The following is an 18,523-nucleotide window of genomic DNA, read 5'->3' as shown; positions in this document are numbered from 1 at the left end:
TACCAACAAATGAGGAGGAGATACTGTACATCCTATGAACGGCCCATCTCCATTCCTCAGTATAACATCATAGTACCAACAAATGAGGAGGAGATACTGTACACCATATGAAAGGCCCATCTCCATTCCTCAGTATAACATCATAGTACCAACAAATGAGGAGGAGATACTGTACACCATATGATAGGTCATCTCCATTCCTCAGTATAACATCATAGTACCAACAAATGAGGAGGAGATACTGTACACCATATGATAGGTCATCTCCATTCCTCAGTATAGCATCATAGCACCAACAAATCAGGAGATGTTGTACATCATAGGAAAAGGTCCATCTTTATTACTCAGTATAACACTGTACCTTTTGCTCAAAATACACAAGAGTTTGATTGACCCCCCGGGACGTCCCATTGTCTCTAGTGTGAATTCAGTGCTATACCCATTATCTAAATACGTTGATTCCTATTTACAACCGTTGGTTTTGAATATTGCTACTTGTTTGAAAGACACCACTGATTTATTGACCAGATTAAATGCTATTGAGGATGTACCTGATGATCTGTTGTTGTGCACGCTAGATGTACAAAGCTTGTTTACATCCATCCCTCATTCTGAAGGGATGGCTTGTATTGAGACCAAGCTTTTGGAAACTGGCTTGCATCACATTAAGATTTACTTCATTTTGGACTGCCTTGAGTTGGTACTACGGCAAAATTATTTCCAGTTTAGTGATACGTACTTTGTCCAGACTCAAGGGATGAGCATGGGGTCCTCGGTGGCTCCTTCATTCGCTAATTTTTTCCTAACTGACATTGAGAACCGCATGTTTGTACAGAATCCCCGTTATGAGCAGCAGCTTTACGGATACTTCAGATTTGTGGATGATGTATTGATTTTGTAGCACGGATCTGAGTCCTCCTTCAGAACCATGGTTGAGGATGTGAATTTAAAGCATCCAACCATTATTTGGATGTTACTATATCCAAGAAAGAAGGCAGGAGTCCTTATTGAGACCTAAAGTAAAGGGGAAGGGTGGCAAAAGTAGGATCCCGTTTGTTCTCCATTATGGATATTTGTCCAGGAGAATAAGGGGAATCGTGTGCAAGTTCTGACCAATTTTACAAAAAGATGGAGAATGTGGGAAATTGTTCAAAGAATTCCCTTTGTTTGCATACAGGAGGGGCAGAACCATTGCTAATCATGTTTGTAAACAAGTGGTAGCTAAATCCACCAAAATTGAGGGACGTAAAGGGACGCATCCATGTTATTCTTGCAATTGTTGCTCTGCCATCATACGAGGTGAATACTTATTACATCCCCATACTGGCCAAAAAATGTTTGTTAGAGGAAGTTACAATTGTGAAACCACCCATGCAATTTATGCACTTAAATGCCCTTGTGGGTTAGTATACGTGGGTGAGACAGCGCGGAGTGTTAAAACACGGATTCAGGAGCACAAGAGAAGTATCGCTGATGTGTGTAAAAACCTGGAGAAAGGTATTGAGAAACAGAATGTCCCTGTGGGCCGGCATTTTGTTCAGGCTGGACATTCTGCCTCTCAGTTAAGGTGGATGGTATTGGACTCTGTACCCCCTCTGCGTAGAGGTGGTGAAAGAGAGAAGGTTCTACTCCGTAAAGAAATGGAGTGGATTAGAAAATTAGATTGTGTCAGTCCGAGAGGTTTAAATCAAGATATAAGTTATAAGTGCTTTTTGTGATTTTTTTTACAGGAAAGAATAATATGTGGGGCATATAATGCTGCGGGAAACATGATGACCTCTCCCCAAATCAGTGCAGGGTAGACGGTATAGTAGTTTCCTGTTTTGGAATTATGATATCAATGCAATCCAAGGAGAGTGAAAGGTGTGTGCTTCTGACCAGTTTCACCTGACTTATATACTGGCTGCCGTTTTTTGCTTACCTGTGTGCATATGCGCATGCTGGGAGCGAACACACCGACAATGGGGCGAGGGGGGCGCAGACAAACCCCCCGGTGCAACACTACTGCCGGGGGACCCGTCCGCACCAGGTAAGCAAAAAACGCAAGAGTAGGGCATCTATCCTTTGGGCGAGCAGCATGGATGGTTCTCCCTGGGCGTAGGCCGCGTCTGGGGAGTACACCATTCATGTGTTCTCACTCCACCCCCCCTTTTGGGGGGCAGTTGCGGCGCTCCCGGGCAGTGGTTGCTTTGTGGGGGCGCTTGCGCTGCCCTTTATTTCCCGGGGGTACAAGGAGGCCTACACGTGGCGCCCCTGTTGAGATGCAAGAATTTGCGTGGGCCATCTCTTGCAGGAATGTCAGGAAGGTAGGCTTAGATCCTGCACTATCTGGTAGGCGATTTCAGCTTGCAACGCTTTGCCATTTTAATTAGACGAGAGTCAGTTTAAATTTGAATTAGTCAATAGACTTGAGGCAGCCAGTATATAAGTCAGGTGAAACTGGTCAGAAGCACACACCTTTCACTCTCCTTGGATTGCATTGTAATATGTTCTTTTTCTTGGGGGTGTTGTGTGGGGGGGTGCGGATGGGTCCCCGGCAGTAGTGTTGCACCGGGGGGTTTGTCTGCTCCCCCCCCCCCTCGCCCCATTGCCGGTGTGTTCGCTCCCAGGATGCGCATATGCACACAGGTAAGCAAAAAACCGCAAGAGTAGGGTATCTATCCTTTGGGGGAGCAGGATGCATGGTTCTCCCTGGGCGTAGGCCGGGTCTGGGGAGTACACCGTTCATGTGTTCTTGCTCCCCCCCCTCTTTTGGGGGGCAGTTGCGGCGCTCCCGGGCAGTGGATGCTTTGTGGGGGTGCTTGCGCTGCCCTTTATTTCCCGGGGGTACAAGGAGGCCTACACGCGGCGCCCCTGTTGAGATGCAAGAATTTGCGTGGGCCAACTCCTGCAGGAATGTCAGGGAGTTAGCCTTAGATCCTGCACTATCTGGTAGGCGATTTCAGATTGCAACGCTTTGCCATTTTAATTAGATGAGAGTCAGTTTAAATTTGAATGAGTCATTAGACTTGAGGCAGCCAGTATATAAGTCAGGTGAAACTGGTTAGAAGCACACACCTTTCACTCTCCTTGGATTGCATTGGAATTATGATATCATTTATGTTGTTTTGTGAGATTTATATCTGATACAGGGTAGACAAGATAGTAGTTCCCGGTCTAGTTATGCAGTTTTGTGTATAATGATATTGTGTGCTTTCAGTTGGGTGGGACTTCCTTTTCGGGTGTGTCCTGGTTGGGGGTGGTCCTATAAATTGGGATGGGGGTTGTGTTGTATGGTACACTTGAGGAAGGGTCTGGTGACCCGTAACATGTATGTGGCCTTTGCTCCAATAAAACAAACAAAAGTTTGAAGCCTGTGGAGTGCCTTCTTCTCATTGTTGTATACTCAGTGTAACATCATGTTCCCAAGGAATTAGGAGGAGTCATATCGGTGTACATTACTCGGGACACATTACTGATGTTAGCTGTTTCCATTGCAGAATTCTGAGAAAAAAAAACTGTTATTAGACCAACAATCAGATCTGAACTGAAAAAAATGGTGTCTTTTTATAAATTATCTTAACTTTCCCATTTTTATCATCCCCAACAGATGGAGAGAGAATATGGAGCCCCTCGGAGGGACGTCTTATCCCCCCTCCAGATGATGCTGCAGATGATAATGGCGTCACACAATGTTCTACAGGAGGAAACCCCATTACTGGAAATACACATCACAGGGATCACAGCGCAACCAGAGCAACACATCCCTGTAATCCTGGGGAATCTTCTGATAAACCAGACACTATTACTACAAGCATAAACTCAACAACTCACACCGAGGACAAAGCAAACAGTCACAGCCCTGAGCATTGCCTTTCATCTTCAGAGTGTGGGAAAGAATTAAATGACAAAGGAGTTTTTATCAGACATCAGAAAATTCACACTGGGGAGCGGTCTTTTTTATGTTCAGAGTGTGGGAAAGGATTTGCTCGCAAAGTTTACCTTCTTAGGCATCAGAAAACTCACACTGGGGAGAGGGCATTTCGCTGTTTAGAGTGTGGGAAAGCATTTGCTCGCAAAGCTCACCTTCTTATTCATCAGAAAGCTCATACTGGTGAGTGGCCATTTATATGTTCAGAGTGTGGGAAAGGGTTTGCACAAAAAGGTGACTTTCTTAGGCATCAGAAAACTCACACTGGTGAGAGGCCCTTTATGTGTTCAGAGTGTGGGAAAGGGTTTGCTCTCAAAGGTAACCTTCTTAGTCATCAGAAAACTCACACTGGTGAGAGGCCATTTACATGTTTAGAGTGTGGGAAAGGGTTTGCTCAAAAAGGTGATCTTCAAAGGCATCAGAAAACTCATACTGGTGAGAGGCCGTTTACATGTTCATAGTGTGGGAAAAGGTTTGCTGTCAAAGGTGACCTTGTTAGTCATCAGAAAACTTATACTGGTGAGAGGCCATTTACATGTTAAGAGTGTGGGAAAGGGTTTGCTCAGAAAGGTGAGCTTCTTAGACATCAGAAAACTCATACTGGTGAGTGACTCTTTACATGTTCAAAGTGTGGGAAAGGGTTTGTTTTTCAAAGGTGACCTTGTTAGGCATCAGAAATCTCATACTGATGAGACGCCGTTTACATGTTCAGAGTGTGGGAAAGGTTTTGCTCAGAAAGGTGAGCTTCATAGGCATCAGAAAACTCATACAGGTGAGAGGCCGTTTATAAGTCCAGAGTGTGGGAAAGGGTTTGTTTTTAAAGCTAACCTTCTTAAGCATCAGAAAACTTACACTGGTGAGAGGCCATTTACATGTTTAGACTGTGGTAATGGATTTGCTCACAAAGGTGACCTTCTTAGGTATAGCAGTAGGGTATTGTACCGTGTTAGCCATCAGTAAAAGCAAGAAGTTTTAAATCAGGATGATACCATTTATTGGCTAACTAAAAATTAATAAAAATAAGCAAGCTTTCGGCCTTGCAGCCTTCGTCGGGCTTATATCCTGTTAGTTTGCAGGCTGGTGGTACAGACAGCTTATATACATGCAACATCAAAACGGAAAACAGATATTTTTTTCAAGCATAAATTCATGTCATTAAGATGCCTTAATTCAACCAGACCATCTTAATGGGGTGAGAGGTTGTTAGCTGAGATAAGAATCCTTGTTTACTCCCTGCTCACAGACCTGGGATTAGGATTGACCCAGAGGTATCGTAAATTCTTAGTTCACAAGTTCAGCTAGAATGGCTAAGAAAGTTTAAATATCATCAGCCTCATATCAATATAAGAAGTTGTTGTCTTTATTCAAACCATTCTGCACAGCTTTGAACCAATTTATAAATTTTGTTTCAGCTATAATCAATCATTTGACGTCTTGAAGCCACCCTTCAGGGCAGTGACACGAAGATCATCCATGCTGTGTTCGTTGGACCGAAAGTGTGTAGCAACTGGGAGTCCAGATTTGGTATCATTAATAGTGTGCCTGTGTCCATTCATACGTTTGCGCAGAGTTTGTCTAGTTTTTCCGACGTACATAACATTGGGGCATTTAGCACACATGATCAGATATACCAGATTGGTGGAACCACAGGAAAATGTACCTTGTACTCTGTACTCCTGTTGTGAACCTGGTATCGTTACCCTGTCAGTGGAGTAAATGTGTCTGCAGGTCCCACATATTTTTTGTCGGCAGGGTGATGTTCCGTTTTGTTGAGGCCTATTCAAAGAACTCTTGACAATCATCTGTTTTAGATTGTGTGGTTGCCGATATGACAAGAGTGGAGGTTTAGGGAATATCGTTCTCAGTCTGTGATCCTTGTGTAAAATGGGATGAAGTTCCTTAGCAATCCTCCTTAAGATTTCCAGGTGTGGGTTGTAGGTGACAACCAAAGGGACACGTTCCTCTTTCTGGTTTTGCTTATATTTCAGGAGTTCAGTCCTGGGGATGTTGCTGGCATAATAAGGACAACAACTTCTTATATTGATATGAGGCTCATGATATTTAAACTTTCTCAGCCATTCTAGCTGAACTTGTGAACTAAGAATTTACGATACCTCTGGGTCAATCCTAATCCCAGGTCTGTGAGCAGGGAGTAAACAAGGATTCTTATCTCAGCTAACAACCTCTCACCCCATTAAGATGGTCTGGTTGAATTAAGGCATCTTAATGACATGTATTTATGCTTGAAAAAAATATCTGTTTTCCCTTTTGATGTTGCATGTATAAAGCTGTCTGTACCACCAGCCTGCACACTAACAGGATATAAGCCCGACGAAGGCTGCAAGGCCGAAAACTTGCTTATTTTTATTCATTTTTAGTTAGCCAATAAATGGTATCATCCTGATTTAAAACTTCTTGCTTCTTAGGTATCAGAGATCTCATACTGGTGAGGAGCCATTTACCTGTTCAGAGTGTGGGAAAGGGTTTGCACTCAAAGCAAACCTCCTTAGTCATCAGAAAACTCACATTGGTGAAAGGCCCTTTACATGTTCAGAGTGTGTTCAGCAATGTCACACTGGTGAATGGACATTGTAAAGTACAGACTGATGTAAATCGTTTAAACCTTCAGCTGCAGCAGTTATCTAACAATGTTTTTTTTCATGTTCAGAGTGTACAAAATCTTTTAGACAGAAGTGATGCCTTCACATACATCAGAGATGTAACACTGGTGAGCAGACTTTTCATGTTCAGAGTGTGGGAAATCTTTTTAAACAAAGTCAGAACCTTCAGCTACATCAGAAATGTCTCCCCTGGTGAGCAGCTTTTTTCTGGTTCAGAGTGTGGGAAATATTTTAAACATGAGCACAACCGTCAGCTACATCAGCTGTAGTTAAACAATTGTCATAAACTTTGATACCTTGTGAAGAAGTTTTTCTAATTAAATATTTACAATTTGCAGCTGTTGATTCCTAAATAAAATAACATCTTGAATATGGTCTTGGAGAGAGAGTGGTTGCTGACAAGGGGGAAAAATTGGCCCTCACTATGCGGATCAGTATTGATGCTGTGTACGCGTAGGATAAATTATATAACCATTTTCATGTACACTCAAATATATATGGTGGGCCTGCAACTCAACATATGAACTTAGATGGGAGCGCAAGCAAAGAGTCACATCAGGCCACACTTACCAAAAATCAGTATAAAGTTTATTGTGGACACCATTCCAAGACATTATCAAAGCACACACATTTAAAAACACTAAAACAATTGGAGAAGTTTGTAAAGGAGTGTCCTAGAACCCCCCTCCCACTCACACAGGCATCATATGCACGCATTGCTGCTGACACACTCTCCATGCAATTAAGGATAACTCCTGAAGCAGTGAACTTAGTTATTGGGCTTTGTATCTCTCTACTAGATGGCAGATGCAAAAATATATAAAAAAGAAAATATATTGGATTATGGCTGACAGCTGTTCAGCAAAAAGTTAGTACTGCAGTTCACAGCAAGCCTGCTTGTAGTTTTGTTGTTAGAGCTGTAATAAGCACCAATGATACTACCAGAACACAGTTAAATCAAGTTTCAGTGTTGTAATGCATGCATATAGTATTAAGACCCATCAGTGCCGCCTATGAGTCCGCCCCTCCTGTGCATCTAGCTGAGTAGGACCCACCCCCAAGTAGGCAAAGCAATTTTAAAGTATATATTACTGATTACAAAACAAACCATTCAGATAAGAAATCCATTAGGTAGGTCCAAAACAGCAAGCAGCACCAGAGCAAGTATCACAGCATTGCACACAGGTCGTTTATGTCTAGGTGTACTGTGCAGCACCAGTGCCCTCAGTCCAGATACACAGAAAGCTCTAGCTCAGAGTTAAGGCTATGGGGTGGGAGAGTTCTGAGTTTATAGATCCACATGGTTTCCATGCGATACAGTTCTTTTTCTATATTTACTTTTCTCACTCCCTTCCGTATAGATGACAGTACCTCAGCAAGGGTGCCTTTATAGCTACCACCATGGAACTGTAGATAATGTTCTCTTAGGGGGCCATTGTTGTCCTTCTTACTATTTACATTAGATAGAGAGAGTGGTTCCTGCCTCCTTTAAGGAAGCTCTAGTTATCTTTTTTTTCAAACTCAGTAAACGCGCACAGATTGATGAGTTCTCAGCTAGTGGTGTCACAACATTAATCTTGCCGCACTCCTGAGTTGTGTGGTGTTATCATCATGGTTTGAGGTAATTAAGCTAGTTTTATTTGATAATTTGGGGGTTTTCCTATTATTATCTTTTCTTCTCCATAAAGAATCTATTTCTAAGGGAAAATACTATAGAGCAGAATCCCTACATAGCAGACCCCAAATGTCCAATAAAGATAGTTTACCTAACCCCAACTCCACCACGAAACAATCAGCCACAAACCATACATCCACGCAGGCATATTCACCAGAACCCACGTTCTGTGGTCACCCCATGAAGGGCCAATACATCAAAGTACACATCAACGTGACTCCTACAGCAATAGGAAAAGGAAAACTAACCTAAAAAAAAGAGAAAAAAAAAAACAAAAGAAGAGAAAAAGAAAGCAGCCAACACAGAAACACAGCACAGAGGAGCACAGCAGGGGGAATCACATGTACTAACATCACTGTTTTCTTCCACCATGATGTTTAGATAAGTTCTACCAGTGTGAATATTCAACTGCTACAGGTCAGAATAATAATTTGCGTTATCAATAGTGTTATTAAAGTCATACCTCATCAATCCTCCACATTCATCTCCACACTTGAAGCTCAGCAAACCTATTACAATATCATACATCTTTTTGGTACAGCTAGTTACATCAGGTGATCTCATCCCACACGTGTGCATAACCAGTCATATTAACAGTCATCACACAGAGGACGCACACTAGACTTCCATCCTCTTACTTCCCTTACAACATCCTAACCTCCATTCATATTCCCTTCCTTGCATGCTCATCCCCTGTCTCAGTAATTTCACCTCTTCATGCAATAAAATAAACATTGCCTTTTCTTATCCGGGAGGCCTGTCTACAATTCTTATCTAATGTTTACTGTAAGTTGCCTCCAGATCCTATATGCTGTGTTGGAACAATCATATCCGGAATTACAGTGGACAAACGTCTCACTATCACAAAGGACATCCATACTGGTGATCCGTTCATTCAGAGTCGGAGGATTGGGGCTCTCCCAGTTATTGATTATCATATTTTTAGCAACCATCGTGCTGATTTCTTTAATTAGAGAATTTCTAATACTTTTGTTATTTTCAGCACAGCTAAGGATCGCATCACGTGCTGTGAGAACAAAGTCTTCCTCTAATACATTTTTGTCAAAGGTAGATATGTTATCCCCAAATCTTTTAACTGTGACACAAGACCACCACATGTGCAGCACATTCCCACCCTCCTGTCCACACCTCCAATACCTGGCACTTTGGGAAATTTCTGAATCATAATAGGAATATTATACCATCTGGCAATTGTTTTAAACTCTATCAATTGTAACCTTGTATTATGAACTTTCCAAATGTTGGACCATGTTTGCGGCCAACTCTTTTTAAGGTTTGACTCTAGATCTTTTTCCCATTTTTCACAGTAAGGTGGAAGACTAGTAACATTTTCAGTATACCTAGAAGTTCATATATTCTAAAGAGTGGTTTATCTAATTTTCTTATTTAATAAAATATGTTTTTCAAGAATGTTTGAATCTTGTATGTCCTTATTTCTAGGGTCCATTTTTTGTAACTTCATCCTGTTTAGGGTTCTTTAAAATACTGGGGATTCTGGGTCTTGATATTTAGATTGTTCTTATCAAACCAAGATACAGTCATACCGGGGGGGAAGGCAGAGAGAGGCCATTTTGTAACCACCCAGAGCAGGATTTTTAATGTTGGCCTGACTAGAGGATGGGTGGATGAAGAATAGAGTCAAAAAAACAAAAAGTAGGTAAAAAGGTTCTGTAAAAATTATCCTGTATGTTTTCTTGCTTGCTGGTGGCTTAAAAGGCATTTTATTGATAAGATGTGAAAATATCACCTAGGAGAGAACTCAGGAGAGAGGGAATTGGATTGTACCCCATGTGGCCTGTCTGGAAGTTATTGGGTGAATCTTGGAAACTATAACATTATAACATATAAGGGGCACCAGACAGGGATGCCCGGTATCGCCCTTGTTGTGCACCCGGGCTATAGAGCCACTGGCTGAAATGGTGATCCAGGGAGATAAAGGATTCTAATTTGGACATTATGTTTGCAGATGACTCCCTCTTGTTTTCAGGGGATACTTTTGGTTCGTTATGACAGACTTTCACCACCATAAATACATTTGGATTTTACTTGGGTCTCCTTCTTAACCATTCTGTGACCACCTAACACAGAATGGCAGCCGCAGAGTGGCTCTCTCGTTCCTCAGTCACGCCATATGGCATCATCTCACGAGGAGCGAGATTAGACGGGAGCTCACACAAGCGTGAGTGGCTAGAGCTATCCTGGTTAAAATGATGATGGTGCCAAAACTCTTATATATTATGCATAATTCACTTGTCTGGCTCACCTTGGGGATTTTGTAAATATTAATTAACTAATATGTGAATTATTATCGAATAAAAAATATCTGCAGTATCCTAAGGGCATACATGCAAAAATGGCACCGGGAGATTTGGGCGCAGGGTGAAACTGAACCTGCTCCTGCAAAAGTACCGGCAGTGTTAATTACTATTCCCCCTCCAGGCCGCCATGGACTCAGAAGATGCAATTGGGCTGCCAGCTGGTGGCTGAATTGCACTGGGTTTTTATTCATAATTTATGCTCCATGTTTTGCCAACACCCAAATTACCCTCTGAGTGTCGCTATAGCCGTAATTCCCATTACAGCCTATGGGGGGGGGGGGGGGGACTAGCGGCACCCAAATGTCCAGCGCCCCTTTTACATGCCCCTATCCTAAGGATGGGGGGACTAACAGTACTATTTTATGGCTGCACAACTGCAACATCTAGCGGGTTGGGATGCCCCTGACTTAGAAGACCTCTCTAGAGACTTGGTGAACTGGCTTCTGAGGTCTCACTCTGTGTATCCAGCTCTGGAGGCATCTGTATCATCCCATCAGTTTCATAAAGAGAAACCGTGACCAAAAATTGAACTTCATCCCAATCAGTAGCTGAAACCCCTTTTACATGAGAAATGTATTCCTTTTCTCAAACGGATCATTTGGGGGCTCTGTATGGCTGATACTGTGGTAAAACCCCTCCCACAAGAAACTCTGAGGACCGTGGCACTCCTGGCAGTTTCCTGTTTGTGAACCTAGTTGCATTGTGTATAATAGCTGTTTACAGCTGTTTCCAACTGCCAAAAAAAGCAGCAGCTACATCACCCATAGCAGTAAAAATGCCACCATGTGATAAATGTCAGAATGTAAATCAGGGATTTAAAAAAGTACTTTTTTTTTATTACATTATTTTCGCTGGAGTTCCTCTTTAACTCTCTACAGTTGATGCTGAGGGTCTGGCTTAGAGCAAGATCTAGGCAGGACGTTGTAGGTTATTCCTGCCAATATTGGGGAGCAGTAGCTGATACCCCCATTCCCATGAGAAATCTTTGCCTTTTCTCGAATAGATCATCTGGGGCAGAGGAGGGTTTGTATGGCCAGGCAGATATTGTGGTGAAACTCCTCCCACAGTGTGATGTCATGACCATGGTCCTGACAGTTTTCTGTCTGTGAACCTCATTGCATTGTGGGAAATAATAACTTTCCAACTGCCAAGCAAGCAGTATCTCCCTCTGCAGACCTGATAATAAAGTAAATAAGGGTATATTGTTAATGATACATAGATTGCCATTTCTCAGATGGAACACTTGCTATGTCTTCTGTGTAATGAATGGAATATAGAGATTACATGATTGTCAGCCCATCTCATGCTGTTGTCACTTGATACACAAGGTGTCACTGCTTTGGGTAGCAGAGTTGTTATACCGGCTGATCTGTACTCAGCAATGGGCACTGATGTGCTGTGTGTGGCTCTCAGGGACTCCTCTGGTGACATCTCTCCGCTCCTGTCTCAGTCTCTGGTGACATTTGTGTGACAGCCTCTTGTCAGGCCACCACTGGCGTAGCAATAGGGGATGCAGAGGCTGCATGAGATTCCTAATGCAAGCCACAGAGGCCTCTCCACTGTCACTGCTTTACCTTCATAGTAACGTTTGTCAGTCAGCAGCATATCAGTGTAGGAGATGTGAGTAAGGTTTAGTCTCACAAACACGTTTTTGTATAGAAATACCTGTATACATACATGTAGCGAATCAGTGAATAATGGCGCACAGCGCCTATGCATAAAAATGGCGCCGCATTAAAAAGATACGCTTATCGCTATCTATCGTTAGTACTGCATAATAATGGCGCACAGGGAAACAAGAAGAATAACGGCACACAGTAACGTTATTTATCAAAAGTGCCGTTCATATGCCAAACAGCAGACATTATTTAACTGCAAAACCGTGAATGGATTTAATGTAACACTGTCAAGCTTAGGGTTAGGCACCACCAGGGGAGATTTAGGGTTAGGCACCACCAGGGAGGTCTTAGGGTTAGGCACTACCAGGGGGATGCTTAGGGTTAGGCACCACCAGGGGGGTGGTTAGGGTTAGGCACCACCAGGGGGGTGATTAGGTACCACCAGGGGGCTGGTTAGGGTTAGGCACCACCAGGGGGTGGTTAAGGTTAGGCACCACCAGGGGGGTCTTAGGGTTAGGCACCACCAGGAGGGTGGTAAGGGTTAGGCACCACCAGGGGGTGGTTAGGTACCATCAGGGGGCTGGTTAGGGTTAGGCACCACCAGGGGGGTGGTTAAGGTTAGGCACCACCAGGGGGGTCTTAGGGTTAGGCACCACCAGGGGGGTGGTTAGGGTTAGGTACCACCAGGGGGCTGGTTAGGTTTAGGCACCACCAGGGGGGTGGTTAAGGTTAGGCACTACCAGGGGGGTCTTAGGGTTAGGGATAGGTACAAAGAGGGTTCTGTGTGTTAACACTAAATAACAAAAAGGCTTTAATGTTGAATAGTGATAAGACTTTAACGATAAATAGTGATAAGCGTCAAACGGATTCGTGGCAACACCGTGCGCCATTATTCAATTATATTTTTCAGATGGACCCACATGTAGATCTGTTCTGTACATGAGTTGTGAAAGAGGGGAAATGAAGAAGATAGAGGCATTAGTTTTCCATACATGTTCTGTCTCTTCCATAGTGTTCTGAGGGTAGTTCCAGGCATAATGTGGATATGGAATAACTGGTAAAATGTATGACAAAAGAAGGGGAGTGCATCACATTGAAGGCTGCAGTTTGCATATTCTCCACAAGATGGCGTTGTCACACGCCGGAATATCCGGGTTAGAGGAGGAAGTCAGAGGAAGAGGAGACATTACTGCTGCTGCTGCTGCTGCTGCTGGAAGACGAGGTAATATTTATTCTATATTATTTATTCTGCAGCACCTATTGGAGTGCAATGTGCAATTCCCTAGTGGGTCTCACAATGTAATGTGCCCACCACAGTCATAGTCTGATGTTCTGCCACAACAAGAGGTCAGCTTCTAAAGGGAACCAAGACATAGCTCCAAACTGTCCCTCTTTTCTTCTTCATGTTTCCCTCTTTCTTTAAGAGAACCTGTAACAAAAAAAAGTCCCCCTGGGGGGGTATTCACCTCGGTAGGGGGAAGCCTCAGGGTCCCAATGAGGCTTCCCCCTCCCCTGTAGCTGCAGGCAATCCAGCGCTGGCTTCCCCGAAGTGTCCCGGAATCCTCCCTCGGCAAGCCTGACAAGCGCTGATAAGAGCTGATTTAGGCGCTGTTGCAGCTCTCTGCATGGAGATATGCGAAAATTGCCGATGTCTGTCGGGTCCGCTCTACTACGCAGGTGCAGGAGACTTGCGCCTGCGCAGTAGAACGGGCCAACAGCGATCGGCTATTTCTGCCTATCTCCGAGCAGAGAGCCAATACTGCGCCTGCACTGGAGCCGGGAAGATAAATATTTACATCCCCGCTGTTCGGGGAGCTCTATCGCCGCCGCCATGGGACAGAGGAGGACGGAGGAAGCCTCAATAGGATCTGGAGGCTTCCCCCACCCGAGGTGAGTACCCCCCAGGGGAGACTTTTTTTTGTTACAGGTTTTCTTTCAGGACTGATGTTAAGGTCTATGTAAATATATGTATTTTTCTACTGAAAATGTGTTTACCTGACTCTAAACTTTATTAACAACACAGAAGCCTGATTTAGGATAAATAACACAGATCCTATACTAAGGTAAACTTTATTCTCATCATTTGAATTGATATATTTCTTATTTTCAAATGTTAATATAAAGGAAATCAACTGAAGATAGAAAAGACCAGTGTGGTTTGAATGATAAAACAATTTAAATTGATAAAACAAAGTTTTGCTTTTGAGTTCTTTGTGATATGCCTGATGCGGGGGGGGGGGGGGGGGGGGTAGGGGTCTTGCTTAAAGCGGACCTGAACTCAGAACTCCTCTCTGCTCTAAAAGATACACAACAGCATAATAACCTTTACACAAAAAAACATTTCTTTGTTGCAGCTGATACAAATCCTAAAATACATCTGGACAGTTTCTACTTCCTGATTCATGGAAGCAGACATATTGTTTACAGCTTGTACTGTAAAAGGGGCTTATCTTCCATAGGCAGTCATGTGACACGGGGGGGGGGGGATTATAAAATCACAACTAGGGATTAGACACAAATGAGGGGGAATTACACAGGCTAAACTATTTAAATACATACAGGGTGCATTTCTGTTATTTTTTCTTTGTATTCTGTGCAAGAGTTCTGGTCCACTTTAACCACTTAAGCCTAACTGGACGAAAATTTTCATCCAATTAGGCTGCGCGCACTCCCGCGGGCCCCCCATGCGTGCTCCCGCCGCCGGCCTTTAGCCCAGCGATCAATGAAAGGGCTTATAGATCCCTTTCATTGGGGAATTACACAGGCAAAACTATTTAAATACATACAGGGTGCATTTCTGTTTTCCTTGTATCCTGTGCAAGAGTTCAGGTCCACTTTAAAGTGTCCCTTTTCCTTATCTCAAAATTATGGGAGGTATTCCATTTACCATCTCACTGACCATCCATGTTGGATAGGAATCTTAATTCAGGCTTTTATTTTTAGACATTTTTTCCCATTGTAAAGTGACATTTCTGGCAAGGATCTCCAGGGTGGTAGTATGAGAGAACACTGGCTCCTTTCCACAGGCTAGGATCAGGGCCGGTATTGTTCTTTTCACTTCCTAAGGGAACCTGTCAAGAACCATTCCCCCATATACTCAATAGTGATGGCCCAAACTGTTCGCTGGCGGACATTTCCTGGCGAACATCGGATATTCGCCCATTCACCCACCGAATACATGGCGAGTATGATCCGCCCCTCATATGTATTCAAGGAGCCAAAAATTGACCCCTTACCCCAGAGTCAGCAGACACATGGCAGCTAATCAGCTTTATCTACCTCCAGGACCCCCCTATAAAAAGCCAGCACAGCAGCCCATTTTCCATTCTGCGTTTGGCTTCTGTGCTAGGCAGATTAGGTACTAGGGAGAGCTGTGCTGCTGACGGAGAGCATTAGTTAGGTTTCTGTGTTCTGTGGGTTTAGTGCAGTTTCTTGCTGCTACAGTACTAGTTCACCATCTAGAAAACCCTATAGCCCTTGTAAGGGCTGTATTTTTTATTGTGATATTGCTGGTCATTGTGTCAACAGTGCACTTTAGCTGTTGGAGACAGGTGCAGTGCTGCTAGTGCTACAGCAGTTCACCCAATCGCCCTTGTAAGGACTGTTTTTCTTGCTATTGTTATATTGCTTTTCCATGTGTCCAGTGCACACGTTAGCTGTTTCAGACAGGTCTGCTGGTCCTAGTAGTGCACCAACTAGATAACCCAATAATCCTTCACCACTACTACTATGTCATCTAGTATTAACTACTGCCCTGTATAAGGCCTCACTGGCAGGGCCTACAGTTTGAGGTGATTGTTGCACATGCTGTAAATTATCTCTGTCACTTGACCTCAGCCTGACCATAGGTGCTGGAAAACCACAATCGTGTGCACTCCTATGAACGTGCGCACAAGCAGGGTGACCACTGCACACCATTACACAAAGATTGCGGCCCGAGAGGACTAACATTTACGTCCTGGACGTGTTAGTTAGTAAAAACAATTACTAGCTCACCTGACTTTATCACTAAAGCTAAATTTACGTTTGCAAACTAATAATCTGATGTTCGCTACATAACTACCACTCAACCACACTTGATCTGGATTTTTACAGTGGGCTCCTGGCAATACATTCACCACTGATTCACCACTATTTATGCTGTAATACAGTCAGTTCATAATATACAATTCTTGCCAAAACGAACAGCAGCAAGTTAACACAATGGGAGTGCTGTGTGTCTCATGTCCAAGAGCCAGGAAAATGCAAATTGCAAGTTACAAAGCTAGGCTGCTAAAGTGTACACAAGGCGACTGTCACAAATAGTGGGGCAGCTGCGGCGAACAACGCCGTCACTGCAGCTGCCTCCGTGTCTCCTCCTGGCCCTCTACCCGTGTTTCGGGCGTCTAGAACGCTGAGGACGGGTCTGTCTGCTGCCCATAAGGTCGCTTTGACGCGTGCGCACCGTCGCAGCCTTTATGCGGCGAAGAGATGCCTCAGCTGACCTGCGGGTCGGCTGACGTCACTCCTTGCGCCCGCTGCTGCGGATTGGCCAGGCGCAGGGGGGCATGCCTCAAGGTCTCCTCGGGCTCTTAAGCTCGGAGGATTCACTTGCAACTTGTCTGCTGTTGCGATCACTTCGTGTAAGCGCTCAGACCTTAGTTAGATCCGGTGTGCTTTGATCCGGGAGGAAACCGGGGATTTCACACAGCTCCAGGATTTGTGCATTATTTATTGTATGATCTGTTTATGACTCTGGCTCGTTCTTGACTGTTCTTACTCTTTAGTGATTCTGTACCTTTGCCCATCCTATCTAGTTACCGACTCTGCCTGAATCTCGTACCTCTCTCTGCTCTAGTGATTCTGTACTTTAGCCCATCTGATATTGCTGCCAAACTCTGCCTGTTAACCGTTACTTCTCTGCCTTCCGATTTTGTACTATATCTGCCTGGCTGTTACCGACCCGATTAGTCTGACTTCGCTACTCACCAGTGAGCCCTTGTCACTGGTGAGGTGTTCACTGTACTGACAGAGCCCAACAGCTCCTCTGGTGGGCTGTAGTCAAATCTGTCAGTATAAACTGTATGCACCAATCACTACACTTAAATTACTATAAAGTGTGACTAAGGTCTCGATATTCTTTGTATTACTATATTTGCATTATTGGTGATTCTGCAGATCACCACATAATCAGATATAGTATCTGCATTATTGGTGATACTGCAGATCACCAAATAATCAGAACCTTGTACTTGCTGACACTTATCGTTACAGAACAGCAGACCATAAATGTCTATGGAAACACTGTGCAGTCAAGTTGAACTGTTAACCACGGCCGTTAATGGCCTAACCAAAACGGTTAACGCTCAACAGACACAGATCAATCAGTTGTCTGAGGTGGTACGCACCCTTCAGGCAACCAATGCACCAGTGTCATCCCCTGTTGTTACCGAGCCCAGGGTACCTCTCCTAGAAAAGTTTTCAGGGCACAGGTCTGACTTTCAGAATTTCAGAAACCGTTGCCTGTCGTATTTTGAGTTACGACCTACGTCATCAGGGTCTGAGGGTCAGAGGGTGACCTTTATTAAAACACTATTATCTGGGGATTCGCAGACGTGGGCTTACAGTCTTCCTACTGGTCATGAAGCTTTAACGTCTGTTCAGGAATTTTTTCAATCTATGACAATTATATATGACGACCCCGACGTGGCAATTACGGCTGAAAGGAAACTCAAAACTCTCGGGCAGGGGCATAACACCGTTGTAACATACGCTGCAGAGTTTAGAAGGTGGGCTGTGTCAGCTAGATGGGGACCATTTGCCTTTCTGGATTGTTTCCTTACGGGTTTGTCTGATGCAGTGGCCGATCTTATGTTAAGCCATCCAGAACCCAAGACTATTGATGACACGATCTCATTAGCTGTTTGTGAGAAAACGCGGAAAAGCCGCCGTGGGTGCTCAGAGCAAGGCGGCTGATTCCGCGTCCAATGCGGCGGATTCCGCATCTGACGCGGTGGTTTGCACGCATAGGCCTACATCTGTCAGCATGGCTGAACGCGGAGAAACCGCCGCATGCTCTGATAGCGGTGCGGCTGGTTCCGCGCCCTGCACAGCGGATACATTGCAACACATGTCTGGTGTGGCTGGGACTAATAGTCCACACAGATTCAGAAGGACGTGCGCGTGCGTGGAGAGGCAGAACTTTTATGACAGCCAGAAGGGTGTTAGCTGACCAAGCCGGTCAGCTGACAATTCAACCATTTCTGATTGGTCCAGCACTTAGGGGAGGCGCTGGAGAGCGCTATAGTATACAGTGGAGGAAATAATTATTTGACCCCTCACTGATTTTGTAAGTTTGTCCAATGACAAAGAAATGAAAA

The 18,523-nt window shown here is 44.1% G+C and overlaps 1 protein-coding gene and 1 pseudogene across 2 annotated transcripts in view; both read left to right on the top strand.

The window, feature by feature from the left end:
• The window catches only part of LOC137537090 (zinc finger protein 84-like), a 99,591-nt pseudogene extending 94,674 nt beyond the window's left edge, over nt 1–4,917 (top strand).
• Nucleotides 4,918–13,330: 8,413 nt separating this feature from the next.
• The window catches only part of LOC137535250 (oocyte zinc finger protein XlCOF6-like), a 109,012-nt gene continuing 103,819 nt past the window's right edge, over nt 13,331–18,523 (top strand). For both annotated transcript variants that reach the window (XM_068257063.1, XM_068257062.1), the window contains exon 1: nt 13,331–13,386. The gene's annotated coding sequence lies outside the window, so the exon portion shown is untranslated. The remainder of the gene's footprint in view (nt 13,387–18,523) is intronic.

Source organism: Hyperolius riggenbachi, chromosome 10 (genome assembly GCF_040937935.1).
Source record: "Hyperolius riggenbachi isolate aHypRig1 chromosome 10, aHypRig1.pri, whole genome shotgun sequence".
In the NCBI taxonomy this organism is placed as follows: Eukaryota; Metazoa; Chordata; class Amphibia; order Anura; family Hyperoliidae; genus Hyperolius; species Hyperolius riggenbachi.
This window is presented reverse-complemented; position numbering and strand designations above follow the sequence as displayed.